The 22,746-nt window shown below is 37.9% G+C and overlaps 1 protein-coding gene across 3 annotated transcripts in view; it reads right to left on the bottom strand.

The window, feature by feature from the left end:
• The window catches only part of kank4.S (KN motif and ankyrin repeat domains 4 S homeolog), a 76,727-nt gene extending 56,559 nt beyond the window's left edge, over window positions 1-20,168 (bottom strand). For all 3 annotated transcript variants that reach the window (XM_018260769.2, XM_041561383.1, XM_041561382.1), the window contains exon 1: window positions 19,977-20,168. The gene's annotated coding sequence lies outside the window, so the exon portion shown is untranslated. The remainder of the gene's footprint in view (window positions 1-19,976) is intronic.
• Window positions 20,169-22,746: the final 2,578 nt, after the last annotated feature.

Here is a 22,746-nt window from a genome sequence, read left to right as displayed (position 1 = left end):
AAATGTCTTCCACAAAAATATAATACAGTTATGGGACCTGTTATTCAGAATGCTTGGGACCTGGGGTTTTCTGGATAACAGATCTTTACGTAATTTGGATCTTCCTACCTTGAGTCTACCAGAAAATCATGTAAACATTAAATAAACCCATTAGTCTGGTTTTGCTTCCAATCAGGATGAATTATACCTTAGTTGGGATCAAGTACACGGCACTGTTTTATTATTACAGAGAACAAAAGGAAATCACATTTATATATAACCGGATTTCATTATAATGGAGTCTATGGGAGACGGCCATTCCGTAATTCGGAGCTTTTTGGATAACGGGTTACCAGATAACGGATCCCATACCTGTAATTATGTAACATTTAAATACCCAGCAATATTATAAAATAGGATCTCAGCCAAGACGAAACATGGTGTATTTGTATTATCAATATAAATAGTTGCTATTAACAATAGACAAGATTTTGCCCAATGTGAAATGAAAAGAAGCTGTGATAAGGTAAGGATAAGGTAAGGATGAAACCAAGGAAACTGTACTTACAAAATTCACAAGCTGATAGGCACTTGTGTTTAGTGATGGGCGAATTTGCGCCGTTTTGCTTCACTGAAAAATTAGCGAATTTCCGCGAAACGTTGAAAAAATTTGCGAAACGGCGTCCGTTTTTGACGGCGGCAAAAATTTTTTGTGAATCGTGCAAATTCGCCACAAATTTGCGCCTGCCGAATAAATTTGCCCATCACTACTTGTGTTGGTAAGTAAGTACCTTGGCACTGGACCTTAGCCCTTTACCATCATTCCTCAATCGGCACATGAGAGGCCTGCTGTACTAGGCATGCACCCCACCCCTCAGCTTTGCTTCCAAATTTAGTATCTGCCGGTGTACTGGGGAGGATTTTTTTTTCCAAATTACAAAATTTACAAATTTTATTTACCATGCCTATATGGTAAATTCTACTTTGGATAGGTATCCCACAGAAAACTGAGTCCCAGAAATACCCACTTGCTGGCCCAAGAACCTGAAATACAAGAATCATTTAAATAATTCAATATATTTTTAAATTCAATATACTTTGTTAATTGCATGCAAGGTAGAAATAAATAAGCAGGTATGTTTCACATATGTGGTCTTTGGGTTGTAGGAAGAAAACCAGCGCTATGAGCTCAGGGATACACAAAAAGGTAATATATATATTACCTTTTTGTCTATCCCCGACCTCATAGCGCTGGTTTTCTTCCTACAACCCAAAGACCATATTGAGATTCATCTGAAGGAGAACAGATTTTTTAAAACCGGCAAAGGGAGTGAACTGCAGAGTCTCTGGATTTTCTTTACGTGACACCTCTGAAAGGAAAACTATACCCTCGAATAATGTAGGTCTGTATAAAAATATATTGCATAAAACAGCTCATAGGTAGAACTTTGCTTTATGTAAATAAACCATTTTCATAATAATATGCTATTTTAGTAGTATGTGCCATTGGGTCATCATAAATAGAAAATTGCCATTTTAAGAAATAAGGGCCTCCCAATGGGATCCTAAGATTCACGGTGCACACAAACAAACCATACATGTTAGGTCACACGAGCCAATTAACAGACAGAGTTTTGTCTTTTGCTTCCACACTTCTTCCTGTTACAGTTGGAGCTGCAGTATTTCTGGTCAGGTGATCTCTGAGGCAGCACACAGACCATAACAAAGTGGTGGCTCAAGGGGAAAGATGTAAAAGTGCAATACTTACTAAAATACATATTCCAGCTTGGTAAGATTCTTTAATATGCCACTTAATAAAATGTAAACTATCTGCCGCCTAAGAATTTATTTTGGGGGTATAGTTTTCCGTGAAGATTCAGACTTACTATGTAAATATAAATATTGTTTAAATTGGCTTATCAATTATTACAGGCAGATACAGTAAACATCTTGAAGACATTCTCATAATAGTTTTCTTTACTTTGCGGACAAGATCTAGATAAATCCGTCTTTATATTAGATAGTCTTTCCGACAAATGTCCAGGCTCTTCTTTTAAAACGTCTCTCTTCTTTCTCAATCAGAAATTTTAAAGCTAAGGATGCTGAATGCTATTTCCTCAAATATGCTAAAATACAGTATATTTTAAATATAAGAGGTTTGAAAATGTTCTTGAATCATGCAAGATAAAGTGAAATGTAGGGACCCAGTCTTAACATACAGAGCAGTATATTCAGAGCATTTAGACACCCTGTGGTTTCCCTTTGAATTAAATGTATGTATAACAGTTTAGTAAGATCTGTGCTGCATTGTCCTGTATAAGACACAGACTGAGATATTTTGTAGAAGTAGGAGCCATCAACTATCTCACTTAGGTGTCTGTATTTTGTAAGTGAACTCAGCTCCTTCAAATTCTTGTGTAAACTCTGCTCTACTTAATTGCATCACCACTCCAGCCCTTACATTATGTTTATTTAATGGAATGGATATTATCTGAATGACGTAAACTGAGCCTGATGAGAAAATTACATTGGGTGAGGCAACCATATATATGAGCAGTGCCTTTAGAAGGTCAGATTTGTCTAACAAGACTGGGGTGGTTCCATTTTAACTCATACTTTTTCAGTTTGGGATTTCTACGGAGAATACATTCATAGCAAAAAAAAGCTAAGTGCAGAATCACTAACAGAGTATATATTTATAAACACAAGTAAATAGATATTTATAATTCAGGAGGGTTTCTGACACTTTTGAGGAGAAGCTGAAGATGAAGAGGTTTTTTTACTTGTCATTGGTCACAAAATCTTTCTCCACTTTTCCTTATTCTTCTAACACTGCATATATAGAATGATTGTTATGAGAATATCCAGACTTTTTTTTAAGCTATGGAGGAAATTAGAGGCACTGTGCAATTTTCATTTGTATTTGTTGAAAAAAGTGAAGTTCTAGTAGGCGATCACTATTTCCCTATTCCTGTTGGGCATGCCCAACCCAAAACAGCAACCAATGGCTTTCCACTATTATCAACACTATCACAGTAAGAAATGTATTATCATCACCAAAATAGTTATGTCATTGTCAATTTGCAGACAATAACTAAACAGTATAGGTTTCAGATTCAGCTCATTGCAGGTACATTTGTCCTCCAAACCTGAACCGTACATCTGAAATGACTATTCTTCATTAGCAATATTCTTGTCTTCTCCAAATACTGTATGTATTAAACTTTTGCAGAATTGTTCTTATATTATTCACCCAAATGACAATATTTAATGTTAAAAATGGTGATGTACTTTTAAGGTCTTATGCAAAAAATAAATTAACTTGTTTTAGATAATGAGGCGTTTGCTGCTTTATTGCTTTGTGTTGTTGCCAGCTAAGATGTTCCTTCCCTAAATACTTTAAATTCACTCCCTTTGGCTCTATATCCTGCATTTTCTTGTTCCCAAAACAAACCTCTGGATTGGGATTTCTCACAATATTGAGACATACTGTAAAATGAAAGCAGTTACTGTTGTTTTTGTCCCAGAATATATTAGGCAACACAACACGGCCTTTACACACCCTTCTTTGTGCTCTTTGTCTTGGGAAAATAATTCATATCCCAACTTTTGTTTGTACCGTAGCCAGCTGATAGCATGAAGTCACATTAACTATAGGGTGGATGGAGCAGCAGTAACATATTTCAAAGATGCAGATAAAGTGAGATAAAAAAGTGCAGTAAAAACATATGACAATTTACTGTTTTATATGCTACACCCCTTTTAAGACAACAGGAGAACAGAAGCCATTCATTTTAGAAGGTTTTTTTTTTTTTGCTTACCAGACATTCGAGTTTTTGAAAATATAATAAGGGCTCCTCTTAGAAAGAGGGCAGTAAATGTAACATGCGCTGACTGAGAGCATCTGGATTTAGATAATTACAGTCAAAAAAAGTTTAGAAAAGAACAATAATAAGACAAAATATGATCTCAAAAATTATTGCAGTAGATCATACTCACCTTCATGGAATAGGGTTAGTTAGATAAAAAGCCCAGAGCTCCAAAACATTAATGCCACTGACTAATCACATTAACTGATATCTATTATCTGATCTGAGAGCCTGATAAGCACATAGCATTTTCAGTTGCAGGCTTGAAATAGGCACAACATGAGGGCCAACAATTCTTGCCTTTCCACTATCCGTATCTATAGAACAACCAGTCTGAGTGATAACTCACTATAGTGCTTGTCTGATCAGTGAAACACAGTAATCTGACTGGGCCTCGGTTCTGAGCAGATGGGATAAAGTTGGAAGCTGAAAGAAGCTGAATATTAAGCATGCATGTCTTAGCTGTTGTCTTAAAACTGTCTTAGACGAACATTTCAGGACAATGTGACAAGAGGTAAACTGGAAACATTAACAGCATCATGTATTAATGGCACAATATGCACTATATTGTGGGTGTTTTGTACTTCTTCCCAAAAAGACTTATTTATTTCTGAAATCCATAAATTAGAGTTGTATGACTTCTTTTGGGAATTATGAGTCAGCACTAGCAAATCAGCCCTTTATATCCCTTAGCCCAGCAATGCTACAGGTTTAAAGGGCAAGTCAACCCCAAATAACGATTTGCATTATAAAAGAAAACATTATTCTAAGCAACTTTGCAATATACATTAATTACAAATGTCCTATGGTTTTTACGTTATTTGTATATGTATTGCTATTGAAAGCAGTGTTTGTCTGTCCCTTTCTGTTTTCTGCCCTGATGTCTAAGACTGTTGATACAACGTAAGACAAGGCAGCTGATTAAAAGACCTGTCTTTGCCGGGGAACCAAGACTGTTGCAACATTGTATAAAAAGTAACAACTGGGAGTTAAGCCAATGCTGCTTTCAATATCAATTGTTTTTACAAATAACTTTAAAAGCACTGACAATTTGTAATGAATGTATATTGGAAAGTTGCTTAGAATTATGTTTTCTTTTATTAGGCGAATGTTTATTTTGGAGTTGACTTGCCCTTTAACAGCACTGAAAAATGGCAAGCTACTGGAATAGGACTTTTGTGGTGTAGGACTTGGAAAGTCCACATAGAGGAACCAGAGGTTAGAGTATGGCTAAAGGAGCCACAAAGCCACCCTTCTTGTTAAATATGGTAAAGTATTTTAAAACAAGCCAAAAGCAGAGCCTTATAATTTATTGTCCCGTTCACCATATAGCAATACTAGGAGACAATACTGTTTTAGTATTGCTAATTTTCAATGCAACATATTGGAATGTAGCTGCTGAGGGGTATAACTAATACATCCCACCATGAGGCATTGCCCAGCAATCTTGTACCTGTTATAAAGTATTTAGGGCAGCTCAGTAATATGTATTGATGAGCATGAGCCAAACTACAAAATTTGACTTGTGCAGACTTCAATAACACTGGTCCATGTTATCAATGATCAATGATCCTGAAGACAGAAATACTTTAACCCTAACTTCTGCATGAGGCATTTCTCAATTCATGCCTACTCAGAGACATTTCCATATTAAAATTAAAGAAAAATCTGCTGCCGAACTTGAGAATAAGTGTTATTTGTATATTTAAATATGTTCCATAAGAAATTGCATTAACAGAAATGGAAGTCCAAAGATGAACATGTGCACTGAATAAGCTGCTCTGATCAAGCATATTTTCTCTTTACTGGGGCACTGACCAGCAGAGTTTCCCCTCATGGCTTGAATAATATGGTGCTGGTACAATTTACAGGCAAAAAGATTTATATTGTTGCACTATTAAACAAAACAAAAATAATTCTTTGGTTATTTACCATCATGGGGCAAATTTACTAAAGGGTGAAGTGGCTAATGCTGGCGAAAATTCGCCAGCATGATGTAATTTCAGCACTTCACCGATTTACTAACGGGTTGCTGGCGTAATTACGCTAGCGAAGGAGATAGATTTTGGGGCAACGGCACACTCTAATGCCAGGCGAATTTTCTTTCTGGCGAAAGAGAGTTACTACACAAATTCAGTACGTTTTTGATTTTACTGACCGTTACCTCTATTGCCAGACTTTCCTTCACTACCTCAGACCTGGTGAAGTGCAATGGAGTAGATAGGAGTTTTTCAAAAAAAATTTAACAACACTGGCGGCTCTGTTTCTGCTATTTTCTTCTGATGCGTGAGGCTCTGTTATTTTTTTGTGGCCCTAACTGTAAAGAGCAGGCGATTGTTGCAAGCAATTACAGGTCTTCTGTCCCTCCACGACTTTAGGTTCGCCGGGTCTTCGTCTTGTCGGAGCTGGGGTAGGAGTTGCTGCGGACTCTGGGCTCGGGTGCTGGGCCGTGGTGCCGACTTCTAATGTTCCTCAGGTACCACGGGCTTGTCATCACCTGCCTGCTAGCATGGGAAAGAGCACTGGGGCAGCACTCAGTGTTCCACAGTCCTGCCACTACGAGGTAAGCTGGGGGAAAAAAGGGGATCGCTGCCACTTCCCACAAAATCCGGCTTTTAAGCTGTGTAATAGAATGGGCTGCTGTCACAGTTTTAGTGCTTAGCTTCCGGTTTTGGCAGAAGTTAGGGGGAAGATGCAGAGCGCAGAGCTGCAGAGTGAGTCGCCCTATCGCCGTTTTGCAGTACACAGGAAGTAGTGTTTTTAAACAGTATTTTTTTAATAAAGCATTGATTTTAATAAACTTTATGCAGGGTAGACCTATTATTACGTATGCAAATTAGCCAACGCTAGCTTAACTTCGAACAGCTGATCGTATTTTAGCTAGCGCAACGTCGCAAGCGTTCGGTACCCTGTGCGCAACTTCGGATCTTCGTGAATTAGCGTTGTCCAGTCGAATTTATGCCTGGTGAAGTGTTGCGATGTGCGCGAAGTCAGTGTTGGCGAATTTTCGCAGGTAAGTAAATTTGCCCCAATGTATTTATCCTGTATGAACATGGTGTCAGAGCAGAGCAAGCGTTACACTCGGATGGGTGAAGGAAGGATGCTGCAGCTATACCATTTCTCTCAGTTAGAATAAATTATTTGGGGCACCAGTGGTGAACAGGAATTTAATGTAACATCAGGATTAGGATAATAATGGTAAATGATCCTTTAAAGCCTTTATGCATCTCATCATGTAACGCTTCAGTAGCAGAAGAGACAAAAATGCAAAATAACATACTCCAAAGGTGCTCAAATAATGTAGAACACATCAGGGATAGATTCTCATGTATGGGTTAAACCTTGCTAGATGCAGAGACACCCAAAGTAAATGTTATCCAGGAGTAAGGAGGATATCCTGGGTCCCTTTCAATGTGCACTAGGCAAGCATTGCCTGGGGTATTCTAACCCTACTACTTTTCCCAACTTGAGGCTATCAGATGCCCTTGTTTACTAATCCTGCCTTACATCCTGTACTATGACAGGCTCTGACTATATTTTACTAATCCTTTTTCATGGGGTCCTGCTGCCCAGTCTTAATCCACAACTTGAGGACTATTTCAGTCCCTGGACCTTCAGCATTCCCTCTCAGACAGAGCCCCAAGAGCCAAGCACATGATGATTGCACCCCTTTTATCAATTGGAGAACATGGCATCCCATAATATCACAGAATCAATTAAGAACATTTCCCTTCAACAGGCTCCCACAGCCCCATTAACTGTTTAATATCCCTACATATATATGTAATCAGATTACTAATAATTGTGTGTGTGTGACTGGGAGAGAAGATTGTTGGGTCAGCAACTGTTGTGAATTATTGAACATGTTGGTCCTGTACAAATAAAGGCTGATAAGAATAAAAATAATAGGTTACGTATGAATGCACTCCAGTATAATAGTCTCACTATTTGTTGCATGACGAGTAAATAACACAATAAATCTGCAAAGAATCTAATTCTGCCATTAGTTTATGGAAATATCTATTGTATATGCTTTTATCTGGATTCTTTCCATACTAGCTACAATTTGTCACAAGTCCACAAAATTTTACTAACGCATAATTTTCCCTTTTATAAATGCGTTTTAAAAAATGTATTCCATATTAAAACAAGGATTACTAGGAATGTGCAGAGACAAGACTACATTTGAATTCTGTTAATCGAAATTCCTTTTAAAGTATGAAAAAAACCTGTTAGGCCTCTCTGCTACAGTATCACACTGAGCCCTGTTTTGACATCAGTCATTTACAGTTACGCCCACATCCTTTTCCATACAGAAGCCCCTTATGTTTTTCCTGACATTTACTGGAACAGCTTCACATTTTGTGTTGATCTCTTTTGTAAAGAAACATTACATTTATCACTGTGTCATCACTAATAAATATACTGTATGAATGCAGGTATTTGTATTATCAATGAATATTCCATGCACAGTATTTCTTGTGAATGTTGGTGATAGCAGAATAATTGTATTGCTGGTGTGTTACATATATTTTATATTATTATTTTTATGATATTGCAAATGTTCACTCCTTGTCTAACTAATTTGTATTTGCTGGTCCCATGTTTTCTTTGGTTGAAATCACCTAAATGTCAAAGTCATTGTATGCATGCATCCTGGAGAATAGCACTACTTGTAATTATACTATAGGTATGGAACCTGTTATCCAGAATGCTTGGGACCTGGCAGCTTCTGGATAATTGATCTTTCTGTAATTCGGATCTCCATACCTTCAATCCACTAGAAAATCCTGTAAGTAACCCAATAGGTTGGTTTTGCTTCCAATAAGGATTATTTATAGTTAGTGTGGATCAAGTACAAGGTACTGTTTTATTATAACAGAGAAAAAGGAAATTGTTTATAAAATTTGGATTATTTGATTATAATGGAGTCTATGGGAGACGACCTTTCCATAACTGGGATCTTTCTGGATAACGGGTTTTCGGATAACGGACCCCATAGCTGTACTACTTACACTTATAGCTACTTCTCCCATTTTGATCAGTTAGTCTAGTTATGGCTGTCCAGTTGTGGAAACACTGTGTTTTGGACTGGGCAGAAAAAAAAAATAGGTAATTATATTTGCATTGAGGCAGTGGGACAACATACCCAAAAGTATATGACTAATGATCATACACTCTGGGACACAGCATAGGTTCTGTAGTTTGGTGATACAATAGGTTAGTAATGCATTAGTGAAGCAATTTGCTATTGGGATATTATTAGGTATCATAGGAAGCTGTGTACTGATGAGGCACATAGATTTTAGGGGTCATTTACACAAACTATATTTTTGTCCTGCCCTTATCACCCTAAGCACAGGCCTGTGCACTTTAGAATTGTTTACTATATGCGCATAAAAATTATGGGATATGTTCTTTCCTAGCAGGGGCCCCTCTAAACCTTATGGTCCCCTGGGCAGGCATGGCAATATCTGGAGGCTAAGTAGATAAACCAGCGCTAGAAGCTCGGGGAAAGAAGAAAAAATATATGGTGTAGTATTTCTTTGTTAGATATATAACACCCCTGTGACTATTAAAAGTAAGACCGTGTCTCTCCACCTGTGCGGTTTAATCACCCCGCAACCGTTCACCAGAGTGTAAATAATTCACCGCCTGTGTTTGACATACGAATATACTCACAGACGTTTTAAATATTTGTTCGCACTAAGAACGTTCGTTGTTGCTCCGTTCGTTTAGGCATCTAAGGACATATGCTTAACATCGTGTAAAACAATTTATTAAACGAATTTAAAAGTTTAAAATTTCACTCACAAAACTTTCTTGAGGTATGCACATATAAAGAGTCAATTCAAGGTCCTCCCAGCTCCACCACGATTTGTTCCGCTGTATGAAGTTGTTAATTTGCCGGCATAGTCAGCGTGCGGTGTTTGGGCCCCCTTGGATGACGTCACAGCCGACGCGTTTCGTCTTAGACAGACTTTCTCAAGGCTTCAGAATTTTCTGTGCACAAGTGCGCCTTTTGTTCTTTTCGTTGTCGTAGCAACGGCTACGACGTACTTCCTGTTACCGATCGTAGCGGTTGTCCTAGCAACCCGTTTTATTTTGTGCACTGAATTTAAAATATACATTTTACAAAGCATTGTCCATTTCTTACATATACATCTGTTACATTTCAAACTTCCTAAAATTACCAATAGACTTTAAAATCTTTTGTATTATATTGCCCATTTCCTATTAATAATATACACACTTCTCAAATTTCTTTTCTCATTACCCAGTTTTGATTATAGGAAGGCCCTTAAATTAATATCTATATTTAGCCCCTTAGGTATATATGATTCCACCCTATAAATCCATTTACTCTCATTTTGCAATGTTTTTTTTGTTAAATCACCTCCTCTCCATTGGTTTTTTATTACCTCTATACCCCAGTACATTAAACCTGCGGGGTTCATTTTGTGATGTTCTTTGAAGTGTTTGGATACACTGTGGTTTTCTTTCCCTTTTTTAATATTGTTTACATGTTCCCTAACGCGTTCCCTTAATTCTCTATTTGTTTTGCCTATATATTGTAGTCCACATGGACATTGTAGACAATATATAACATTTTTCGTTCTACAGTTAATGTTATGTTCAATTTCAAATTCTCTTTTGTTTACTGTTGAGTTAAAAGTTTTTTTCTTTATACCATACTTACAGGCTTTGCAAAGGGAACAAGGGTAGAAACCTGCCCATGTACATTCTTTTATTTTATTTTTGGTTTTCTCGGTCTCACAGTAATTTTTCACCAATTTTTTTTGTAAGTTATTGGCACGTTTAAATACTACTTTTGGTTGATCTGGGATGGAATTCATCAGATCGGCATCACATTTTAGTATACCCCAATGTTTTTTTATAATCTTTTGGACTTCGCTTGCCAGGGGATTGTAGGTTGTTGAAAATATTATTTCTGGTTCATCTTTCCCTTTCGGTACTTTTTCCTTTAGGAGATCATTTCTCTCTATATTGTTAACTTTTTCTCTTGATTTCTGTATAATATTTTCTTTATATCCCCTTTCTTTAAATCTTTTACTCATAAAGTCTAGTTGTTTATTCATTTCTCCTTTTTCACTACAATTTTTCTTTATCCTACACATCTGACTGTAGGGGATACTACTAATCCATTGTGGATGATGGTTACTACTCGGTAGTACATAATTGTTCGCATCTACACTTTTAAAATATGTTTTAAATTGTATCTGGGAGTTTTTTTGATATATTTCTAAGTCTAAAAATTGTATTTTTTCTGAACTATATGACAAAGTGAGTTCCAAATTCAGGTCGTTTTGGTTTAGGGATTTAACAAAGTCTCTTACTGTTTTTTCTGAACCCCTCCAAACCAGCACAATATCATCGATGTAGCGACGCCATAGGACAAGGTCCGCACCTTTTTGCAATAAGGGGGTTATGGTCCGTTCCTCCCAATATCCTAGATGTAAATTTGCATAACTAGGTGCGAACCTTGTTCCCATGGCAGTCCCACAGGTTTGGAGATAGTATTTATCTTGGAACCAGAAGGAATTGTGTTCTAATATGAATTCAATTCCCTTAAGAATAAACTCTTTCTGAATATTAGGTATTGCTGGGTCTTTTTCCAAAAAATGTGCTGTCGCTTTTATTCCCTGGGTATGTCTTATTGAAGTGTATAAAGATTTAACATCCAATGTGGCCATCAACATTCCAGATTCCCATTGCAGGCTTTGGAGATTTTTTATAACTTCTGTTGAATCTCTTAAGTAAGCTGGAAGGGAGATTACATATTTTGTAACATTCTATCAATGTATTGGGATAGGTTACTTGTAGGTGACCCTATCCCAGATATAATTGGTCTCCCTGGGGGATTTACAGGGTCCAATTATATCTGGGATAGGGTCACCTACAAGTAACCTATCCCAATACATTGATAGAATGTTACAAAATATGTAATCTCCCTTCCTGCAGTGGGCAGCTGTCCTGCTTCTGATCTCATCTGCTGACTGCTGCAATAACAGTAGTCCTTGTAAGGACTGCTTTTATTTATTTTTTTGTTGTTTTACTACTACTACTACTACTACTACTATAAGAGCCCAGTGCTATTAGTCTAGCAGTGTTGGGGAGTGGGACTGGTGTGCTAATCTGCTGCTCCTAGTAGTTCAGCAGCACCAACTTTAATTTTTTTTTTTAATATTCATTTTTTTATTTTACTTTTTTTTATTTTACTACCGCTGTAGTAGTGTATAAGTTGACCTTTTAGGCATTATTTGCCCTGTAGGCATTATTTGCACACTGTTTTCTTCAACCCGCCATCGAGCTGTGTGACCTTGTTCCCATTCTGTCTAAATATCCATAATATTACCGTCTCCAGAAAAACACCGGAGTCACTTTTTTCAAGCAGCATTCATATATTTTACGTAATCCGTATCCACCGCTGTAGTAGTGTATACGTTGGCCTTGTAGGCATTATTTGCACACTGTTTTCTTCAACCCGCCATCGAGCTGTGTGACCTTGTTCCCATTCTGTCTAAATATCCATAATATTACCGTCTCCAGAAAAAACACCGGAGTCACTTTTTTCAAGCAGCATTCATATATTTTACGTAATCCGTATCCACCGCTGTAGTAGTGTATACGTTGGCCTTGTAGGCATTATTTGCACACTGTTTTCTTCAACCCGCCATCGAGCTGTGTGACCTTGTTCCCATTCTGTCTAAATATCCATAATATTACCGTCTCCAGAAAAAACACCGGAGTCACTTTTTTCAAGCAGCCATAATATATTTTACGTAATCCGTATCCACCGCTGTAGTAGTGTATACGTTGGCCTTGTAGGCATTATTTGCACACTGTTTTCTTCAACCCGCCATCGAGCTGTGTGACCTTGTTCCCATTCTGTCTAAATATCCATAATATTACCGTCTCCAGAAAAAACACCGGAGTCACTTTTTTCAAGCAGCCATAATATATTTTACGTAATCCGTATCCACCGCTGTAGTAGTGTATACGTTGGCCTTGTAGGCATTGTTTGCCCAGTTTTTTTGGCCACAGCCACTGAAGCACAGAGGCCAGAAAAAATATGCCATATAAATGCTGAAAATAGTCATTTTTTGCCATACGTTGACTCAACGTATATGGCAAAAAATGACTATTTTCAGCATTTATGTGGCATATTTTTTCTGGCAACTGTGCTTCAGTGGCTGCAACCAAAAAAACTGGGCAAACAATGTCTACAAGGTCAACGTATGGCGAAAAATTACTATTTTCAGCATTTATATGGCATATTTTTTCTGGCAACTGTGCTTCAGTGGCTGCGTCCAAAAAAACTGGGCAAACAATGTCTACAAGGTCAACGTATGGCGAAAAATGACTATTTTCAGCATTTATATGGCATATTTTTTCTGGCAACTGTGCTTCAGTGGCTGCGTCCAAAAAAACTGGGCAAACAATGCCTACAAGGTCAACGTATGGCAGTTGTTTAAAGAGAACAGTAGATTACTAGCCAGCAAAGCTACCTAAGCTAAAATGTCCCTCAAATCCCTGCAGACTTCTGTCCCTCCAATACAGAGCAGTATCAAGCAGATTACTAGCCAGCAAACTTACTATCATCTGTCCCTGAAATCACTAACAGCTCTCCCCCTACACTATCTCTTCCAAGCACACACAGGCAGATTTTTCAGATACATTTTTGCCCTTGATCCCCCTCTGGCATGCCACTGTCCAGGTCGTTGCACCCTTTAAACAACTTTAAAATCATTTTTCTGGCCAGAAATGTCTTTTCTAGATGTTAAAGTTCGCCTTCCCATTGAAGTCTATGGGGTTCGCGAACCGTTCGCGAACCGCTCGCATTTTTGCGCAAGTTCGCGAATATGTTCGCGAACTTTTTTTCCGACGTTCGCTACATCCCTAGGCGTGAACTACAGAACTTGGATAAAAATTTTTTTTCTAATATCTGGAGGCTGACAAAGTGTTGGCTGCTCTGATGACATTTAGTTGTCTGTGGCCCCAGGAATGCTGATGGCATTCCCGAGAAGACAAACCTAGAACAGTAGCTTAATATTTATTTGGTCAGCTTCAGTCATCAAAATAACCTAAATTTGGAAGTGTGTTGCCAGAAGGAGGAAGTTGAGGGGTTTACTTTACAGTCCAGGAATAAATCACAAGTTTATTTGTTATGTGTGTCTATAGATAAGGAAGTGACACGAATAGTATCTTCAAAAGCTCTGAACTAGGGCCTGCAGTATATATTAAACAAAATATGCTTCCTAAACCCTGAGCGGTATCTAAAGAGAAAACAGACAGTTATCTCTAAGCAAAATGTCTCCTCTGCATTAGGTTATAACTGCAGGAATATTTACTATAATTTTCAACTACTGTATGTCTGTCCATGCTGGTAAACTATAATGAGTACTACAATAAGAGATATTTTATGAATTGTGACTGACCCAATATACAAGTAACTCATTTTTATCTGTTATACCCCAATGCAACATAAAATAAACTGTTGATAATAAGAGCCTTCTCCTAAACCAATGAGTTATCATAGCGTGCCAGAAACCTTATGTTGCTTAACCACTGCCATTGTGAAACTGTATTTCTTATCAGCAAGCAGTACTGTCTATTCATTAACACTGAACTGCAGTATGAGCTTGCTAGGAAAGCTGAAAGCTAAATTCATATTAAAGCCTATGGTACTTTGACGGTTGATTGTAGTGAAGAACTGTGGCTCTCTTCTGAAGATGTCTTTCAGTACTTCCCATAATATATGTGTGTGCACAAGCTGTATGCTATGTTCCATGGAAATACACACGTTAAAAAGGCCAAAAAAGTGTTTAGGTAGTGCATTGTGCATGCTGTGGCTCATTGGAAATACAGTAACTGCCTTTTTGTTCACCTTGTTGGCTGAGATATTTGCAATTAAAAACAAAGCATTTAATTTATGGTAGTTATGTAAAAAAAAAGTATTTTTTTCATCTTTCTATCTGCCTACTGAATAAAGGGATCTGGCAATTTCCAATCAGTGGCTCTTGAGCAAAATGTTGCTCACCAACCTATTGGATGTTGCTCCCAGTGGCCTCAAAGCAATTGATTATTTTTGAATTCCTGGCTTGGAGGCAAGTTTTAGTTGCATAACAACCAGGTGTCCCGCCAAAAAGAGTCTCCTGTAGGCTCTCAGTCCACACAGAGGCTACCAATCATGACAGCCAATCATGACCCTTATTTGTAGCCTCTAGAAAAGCTTTTCATACTTATTTTGCTCCCCCAAATCTTTTTACATTAATTGTGGCCCCTAGGTAAAAATAAATTTGAATAATGCCCCCTGCAGTGGTGAGTTAAGAATGCAATAAAAAAGGCATAATAAAAGGTTAGAACTTGGGGTACTGTAGTAATAAACTGGTTAAGGATGAATATTAGCAGGCTTGTTGGTGCCACTCATTTGTGTCTTGTCACATGTATTGTATGCAATATTGGAACAGGAATCATCCTCTTGTGAGATAAGCAGGCAGGGTTTCCTTTGGAATCTGAGATACCTTAAGCAAATACCATGCTGTACATGTGCATAGTATACTAAGTTGTCACAACCAATAACAGTAGAACCAAGACACTGGGTACTATATGTTGTCTAGAATCCATGTCTTCCATGTCTTAACAATGGAAAAGCTGCAACATAAATATCCAGTGCAGTTTTGATCGCCGGTAGTCAGAAGGGACATTACTGAAATTGAAATCTCTACCAAACAGCAGCTGATAAAGGCAATGGAAGGTCTAGTTTAGTACACAAAGGCTGGCAAAGTCAGGATTGTTTACACAACCAATTGACTGGAAATGAGAAGAGTGTGGCTTATCTGCACATGGAGTGTGACATGGCACTGTGGACATGGGCAGTCCTAGCTTCAAACAACAAATAACAGGGACAAGAGCACTTAGTACAATACATACAAAACGTAATCATCATTGAAAACAGTATCAACACTGGCGTAACTACTGTGGGTGCAGAAGGTGAGATTGGACCCATTAGATACAAGTGTCACAAGATTAGAAGCAAGGAGTAGGTTAACAGTTTGAATTATGGCTGTAGGAGTGTGTCTAAAAAAAGTGGGGGCATCTGTCTGGAGGGAGGGGAGTGTATGCAAATCCTTAGCAAGGTTCTGTGTTTCTTCATTAATACCACTGAGTATCAATTCTGGGTTGAGTGGTTTTCAGCCTCCATTTGTTGCCCAGGCTTAACTTGTATGAAAGCCACAATACTAATTGTTCACCAAAAGATATATCCCTTTTCCCTATAGGTAGTTACAGACTGGAAAAGCCTGTCCCCCATTCCTATTCTGTGTGCAAACTAATTTTAACCCAAGGAAAAATATACTGTCAAAATCCCATGATCGTGTATTTAGCTAATATGTAAATAATGATATGCTGCACAATATAGATGTAAGTATCTGAACCAACGATTTGCAAAAATAAAATATTTGCACTTCTCCCCACCACTCAGACCCATTCATAACACTAACTGGGCAAGGGGTTTGTTTTTTGTTTAGATTTTAATCAACTTTATTATTTAACAATATTATAGCACAAAGTATTTTTATGTCCTATAGTACTAAATGTATGGTGATGGATATGATAAAAAGGCTATTTTTACTGATTAAGCCTTTAATTTACTTTGAATTTATCATTTGGTCTGTCTTTAATTTATGACTCCACTAAATGAGAACCTTCCTCAAAGCAAAAACAAACAATGCACAATCTCTTTATTTCATCTACTCGGTTCAAAAGGATAACGCTTTTCTCAGAAATTTTAAAGGAGAAGGAAAGCTACAGAAGCATTGTATTGCCAATAGCTGCATTAGTGCAAGCTGGAATGCTATATTTATTCTGTATGTTTTACCATACCTGAGTAAAACGATCTAGAAGCTCTCTGTTTGTTTAAGATAGCAGCTGCAGTATTAGCTTGGTGTGACATCACTTCCTGCCTGAGTCTCTCCCTGCTCACTTATAGCTCTGGGCTCAGAGAAGATGGGGGGGAAGAGGAGCAAACTGAGCATGCTCACGACCAAGGCCAAGTTGGTTTAAGCTGAAGGCAGGAAGTCTGATATAGAAGCCCATGAGTACACAATAGAAGGAAAGAAATTCTGTGTTTCTTTTGACAGAGGACTCAGAGCAGCATTACTTTAAGGGTTTACTGGTATATTTAGGTGGACCTTTCTGATAAGGCTTATTCAGTTTTAACCTTTCCTTCTCCTTTAAGACAATTTGCAATTTGTTTTTAGTTTTCATTTTTGGTTGTTATATTAATTTTTGCATAAATTGTGTATGTTCTGCCTTTCCTAAGCTTGGTGTTTTAGCTGGTTTCCAGTGCTTAATAAGAAACTAGAAACCAGGCAGAATAGAAGATCAATAGGAGAGGGAGTGAAAAGCAATAAAAATTAAAACTGAGCCCTCACAGTCAATCTGTTTTGTGGTCAGTGAAACTAACATTTTTAGTTGCAAACTAGAAATAGGCAGAATAGGAACACTAAATTCAAAATCCTTTAAAAATAAATAATAAAGGCTATTTGGATTATAACAGTGTTAGAAACATTTTAAGGAACATATGGCAGTATGGGGCAAGATAAAGCCAGTTCCATTTTGTTAGTGAGGGATGTCAATAAACGTTCCCATGTGAAAAACACCTTGCCAGTGAATTTACAGTATTTATTTGCCTTGAAGATTGCTGGCCTTAGCTAAGATATTCTTCATAGTCAGCTACAGAGAAGTACCTATAATGATCATAAATAAATGGCAGTCTTACGATAACATAACAGGGAAATACAGTATAATGTAAATCAAGTTTAAGATTTTCATGTTACCCATAGCAACCAATTAGCAGAGTGAATTTAATCATCTTCTAATTGAAAGCAAATATCCAATTGGCTACTAAACCTGGTGCAAATCGGCAGACTTTCATTACATTACTTTATGCATTTAGGAATTACTGTATTGTAATGAAAAAATAATTAGAGATTTATTCAAACTTCAGTGTTTATTTATAGGGCCCCCCAGTTCCGTAGCACTCGTGGGATATCTGCATTTGCAAGCTCCTAGTTTTCCTGCACATGTCAATGAACACTGGAGTATTTGTGGCTCAGTGGCTCCAGGCAAAAGCCTGTTTTGTCATGCAACTGTCAGTATCAGTAGTGTTTCCGGACCCAGAAAACATTTCTGATGGGAGTAACATTTATTTAGAGAGGTAGAGGTACGTTAAACATGATGTATAGGTTCCCCCTTTACTATACATGCATCCATCATTTGGACAAACAAGTGCATTGTTATAAATGCAATAGAAACTTCTCTGGGTCCATTCTCTTGCCCATAAGGAAGTCAACTACTTTTGTGTCCAAATACTTTTAGTCTCTCTGTACAGTGGTCCTGTATATCTCAGGCCCCGCAGTATTATTTCATGTTATCAACTATCCTTCATTATGACACAAAAGTGACAAACTATTTCAGGGGCCACCCTCCCAACTTGGAGGAGGTCACAACTACTTACTTATGTTAACAAAATATCTGCCTGCAACAGTCCAAAAATATATCTTACCAATCAGATTTTTGGTATAATCAAATGCAAAAAGCATGAACCTAGATGTTTTTAGGTTTATGTTCACTATGTGCCATCGGCTGCTTGTGTGCCGATGTACCCCCCCCCCACACACAATTTCGCCATGGGATTTGTCTTAAGTCTCTGGTGAAAAGATGGCACCTTAAAAAAAATTATAGTCTCCCATAGGTCACTCTCTAAAACTGCTGCACTAGGCCTAGGACTGGGTCCTGAGCTTGGTCCTGTAGTCCAATTACCGATGTCCCCATGTTGTTTCATATGTAATGCTACCTACAGCCTTGAATACCTATCTGACCAATTATGATGTTTCTTTCTATACTAAGCACAAAAGTTTTGCAAGGCTGAGTGCTTCTCCTGGCCTATTTTTGTGAAACATCACATGGATCACAACAGTTACAAATAAGACAAAACAAATATATATAAATATATATATATATATATTTTTATAAAATACATAATAATACATGTGTACCCAGATAATTTATACTTAAGCTCCAGTTCCCCAACTTCAAAGAAAAAAAGAGTACAACAACAACTGGTTGTGTGTCATTGGCTGTTGCTTTGAATGACACTAATTGCATTAGTCGGTCTCATTATATATAATGGAGCTCTTTCCATTAGTGCTTCATTGCAGTAAGTGGAAGAATAGGAATATGTGTATTTTGATTCTGTCTCAAAATATCTGACTAATTCAGATTTGAAAACAAAGTGTGCATTAAAAAAACTATTTTGCATAATATCACCAACAAGGAAGAAAGGAAAAAAACTGAGCACAAAGTGAGAGAAAAGAGCTGGCGCAAGACAAGGGAAATGTAAGACAATCCCCACAGCCCACAATATAAATCCATTTCCTCTTTGTTTAGAAAGCCAGTTCAGCACACTTCATACCCCCTTCTTGCAGCACTGCTTTCCGCTATTCCTGCCTGTTACATTTGGAATTGTTCATTTAGCCCATTCTGTGACAGGGTATGCCTTCTGGAGAGATAAATACAAATATATCACAGCAGAAAATACTCTCCCTTTTATATGTTAGGCGTTATTTAAACAGAAAACCCCTCTGCTTCCCTAAAATGATTGGAAAAGACCCCTCACAATCAGATGTTTCTTATTAGGGGGCCCTGAAAGGGGTCTTTATATTTTAAACATTTCTGATCAAGCCACTAAAGGCAGACCAATAGCCACAGACACCGGGCAAAATGGGAAATTGGCATTGTTTTTCTTCTTAAACATGCAATAAAAAAACAGAAAGAATTTTCTGCATGTACATTTTATGCTCCATCCCCCTTTTCAAGCCTCTGTTTTAATGTTTCTGGTGAGTGAGAAAGAAAATAAGAGTGATAACATGTAGCCTAAGCACAGGGTGACCGGATAAAGAAGGTAATCTCTCCTGAAGCAGTGGAGAAGGGCATCTACCAATGAAGGATACAGGCAATGAATGAACAATAACACAATCTTATTGCTGCCTCTGTAAAGGAAAAGCGTATGCAGAAATCTGCAAATGAATCTGTTCATCTTACCTTTGAGCTGTGTGTGGCTCCCTGGCTGTTGGAAGCTTGCAGAATGTACATGGAGCTGTGTGCCTGAATGCCTGGGAGTGGGATGGTCCTACATTCTTACTTGATCAGCCAGATGCTGACACTGACTTTCTTAAGGAGTATGAGAGGCTTTTGTCTTTTGCAGAACTTGTGTTTGTGCGCTGCCTCTATTCTCCTTCCTTTAAAAAAAAAAATCCCAGTTTTAGGTTGAACAGTACTTGGAGTATATAATCACAAGTATAATAAAAAATAAAGGTCTTCCTCTCCTTTGACCTTCTGAAATATTAATCTTCATTTTATTCTCTTTGATGTGAGCAAGTAAGATTTAATAACATCTTGGATCAGTTACATCATAGCTTCTCTAAACACCAGGAGACAGAGTATTCTTGGAAAATACAGTGTAACCATGTCAGCGGTTGTACTTCTTATTTTTATCTGTACCGCACATTCCTACATACGAGACACACATGTCACTTTAGATCTTTAAATCTCACTTTATTTTGCTGCTCGCATCCTTAAAAACTTGATCTTTATTATAGATAAAAGGAAAATTACCCTATTGTAAAGTTCAAGGAAAAAAAGTATATAAAAACATAGTTTTGAATTATTGTATTCCTACTTAGCATTTAACACATATGGGATTAGCTGCTATATGCAGCCATGGAACACTACCATTAGACACTACGGGGCAGATTTGTAGTGTAAGATTAGAGCTCACCACAAAATAAGGTCACCCACTTTCCACTGTCCACAGTCCACAGTGATCTCTAACTTTCACCATTGATAAATACTCTTATAAAAATATTATAAAAATACTCTCATAGGAATGAATATAAATTTGCGAAATCTGCCCATACCAGTCTCAAAGATTATTTTTAATGCCTCAAGGGAGAAGTAACAGTAATATCACTTGGAATACCACTTAGTTAGTCACTCCCCTAAATTATACTAATCTGAAAGTTGCAACCTTGTGCCTGGTCTCCTCTTCTTTAATAAAAGGCACTGGGATACTTTCTTTTGAGTTCCATTTCACCATTTTTATCCACTTCCACAGCTTCAATAGGCACAGCGGATACCAGGGAGATTGAAAAAAATGAACAACCCCTTTAAAACAAGTGTTATATTTTGAATTTCCTAAACCTTAACACTATAACTTTCCACTGGAATGAAATTCAGTTTAGTATTTTTAAATTGTCTTTACAAAGCATTTTGAGTACACTATACCTAGTATTCCAACTACTCGGAGTCTGCATTACCTAACTATTAGATTAAATGTTACATATTTACTATACTTTCTGCTGCTCTCCTTCCACAAGTACATCGGTACTTGAGATATTCCTTAGTCTTAATGAGTTTTTATAGGTTCATAGTTAAGAGAAAAACACTAGTCTAAAAAGTTTAACTTGACCAATCATCATAACATCATCCTTCAGGGCATTCCATACCCTCACTGTCCTCACTGTGAAGAACCACCTACACTGCTTCAAATGAAAGTTCTTTTCTTCTAGTTTAAAGGGATGACCTCTTTTCTGTGACAAAGGTGCCTTTTCTCCAGAGAAATCAACCCCAACCTCGTGTCACGTTCGCCTCGGCACCCTATATCCAGAACCCAAGCTGGGCTCCCTGGTCTCGGCTCTCACTTCTGCCTTTAACCACAGCCTTTCACCTTGGGAGGAGCCCTCAGCTAATCGGATGCCGCCAGGTCTTATTTGAGAGAGGAGCGAAGCAAACGGTTCTGGACGAGCAAAGGGGCGCGATCGTCTCACCAGGATACTGGAAGGAAAAACACCACCAGGAACAGGCAGGCCGGGTCAGCACAAGCAGAGAATCGTCAGATAGGCCGGAATCAGAATTGGAGAATGTAGAATAGTCAGTGGACAGGCAAAGGATCAGGATTGGAGAGGCCAGAATAGTTACAGACAGGCAGGATCAGGATTGGAGAGGTCAGAAGAGTCAAACAGGCAGGCAAGGGTCAAAACACAGTAGATCAATCAGGATACAAGTTATAAAGCACCCAGGAACAAGGCAAATTGAACCTAACAACGGCAAATGTGAAATTTGCAAAAGCCCCTTTAAATACTATTTGAATTTTGCGCCATTGCGCGTGACATCAACATGCCGGCGCATAAACCCGCGCCATAGAGGAGCCGGCACTTGACCTAGAAGGAGCTGCGCAGTGGGCATCCACGCCCGAGGAGCGGCGGTGGACCCCGCTGCCCACTAGACCACCAGGGTAAGTCCTGACACCTTGACAATCTACTCTCATATGTTAAATCTCCCATGATCCATCCCTCTAACAAGTTTAATTGTATATCTCTGCACTCTCTCCAGCTCATTTATATCCCTGGAGCACAAAACTGCACTGCATACTCAAAGTGAGGCCTTACCAGTGACCTATAAAGAGGCATCACTCAAATTAATCTTCTTTTTTAACAAGTGCAGGTATAGGATCCCTTATCCAGAAACCCGATATCCAGAAAGCTCCGAATTATGGAATGTCTCCCATAGACTCCATTTTATCAAAATAATCCAAATTTTTAAAAATGATTTAATTTTTCTCTAATTAATCCTTATTGGAAGCAGAACCAGCCAAATGGGTTTATTTAATGTTTAAATGAATTTCTAAAAGACTTAAGGCATGAAGACTAAAATTACGGAAAGATCTGTTATCCGGAAAACCCCAGGTCCTGAGCATTCTGAATAACAGGTCCCACACCTGTACTTTAATTGAATTAGAGGCCACTAAATGGCA

The sequence above is a fragment of the Xenopus laevis genome, chromosome 4S (assembly GCF_017654675.1).
Source record: "Xenopus laevis strain J_2021 chromosome 4S, Xenopus_laevis_v10.1, whole genome shotgun sequence".
Classification (NCBI taxonomy): domain Eukaryota; kingdom Metazoa; phylum Chordata; class Amphibia; order Anura; family Pipidae; genus Xenopus; species Xenopus laevis.
Note: the sequence above shows the minus strand (reverse complement) of the source record. Positions and strands in the feature narration are given on the sequence as shown.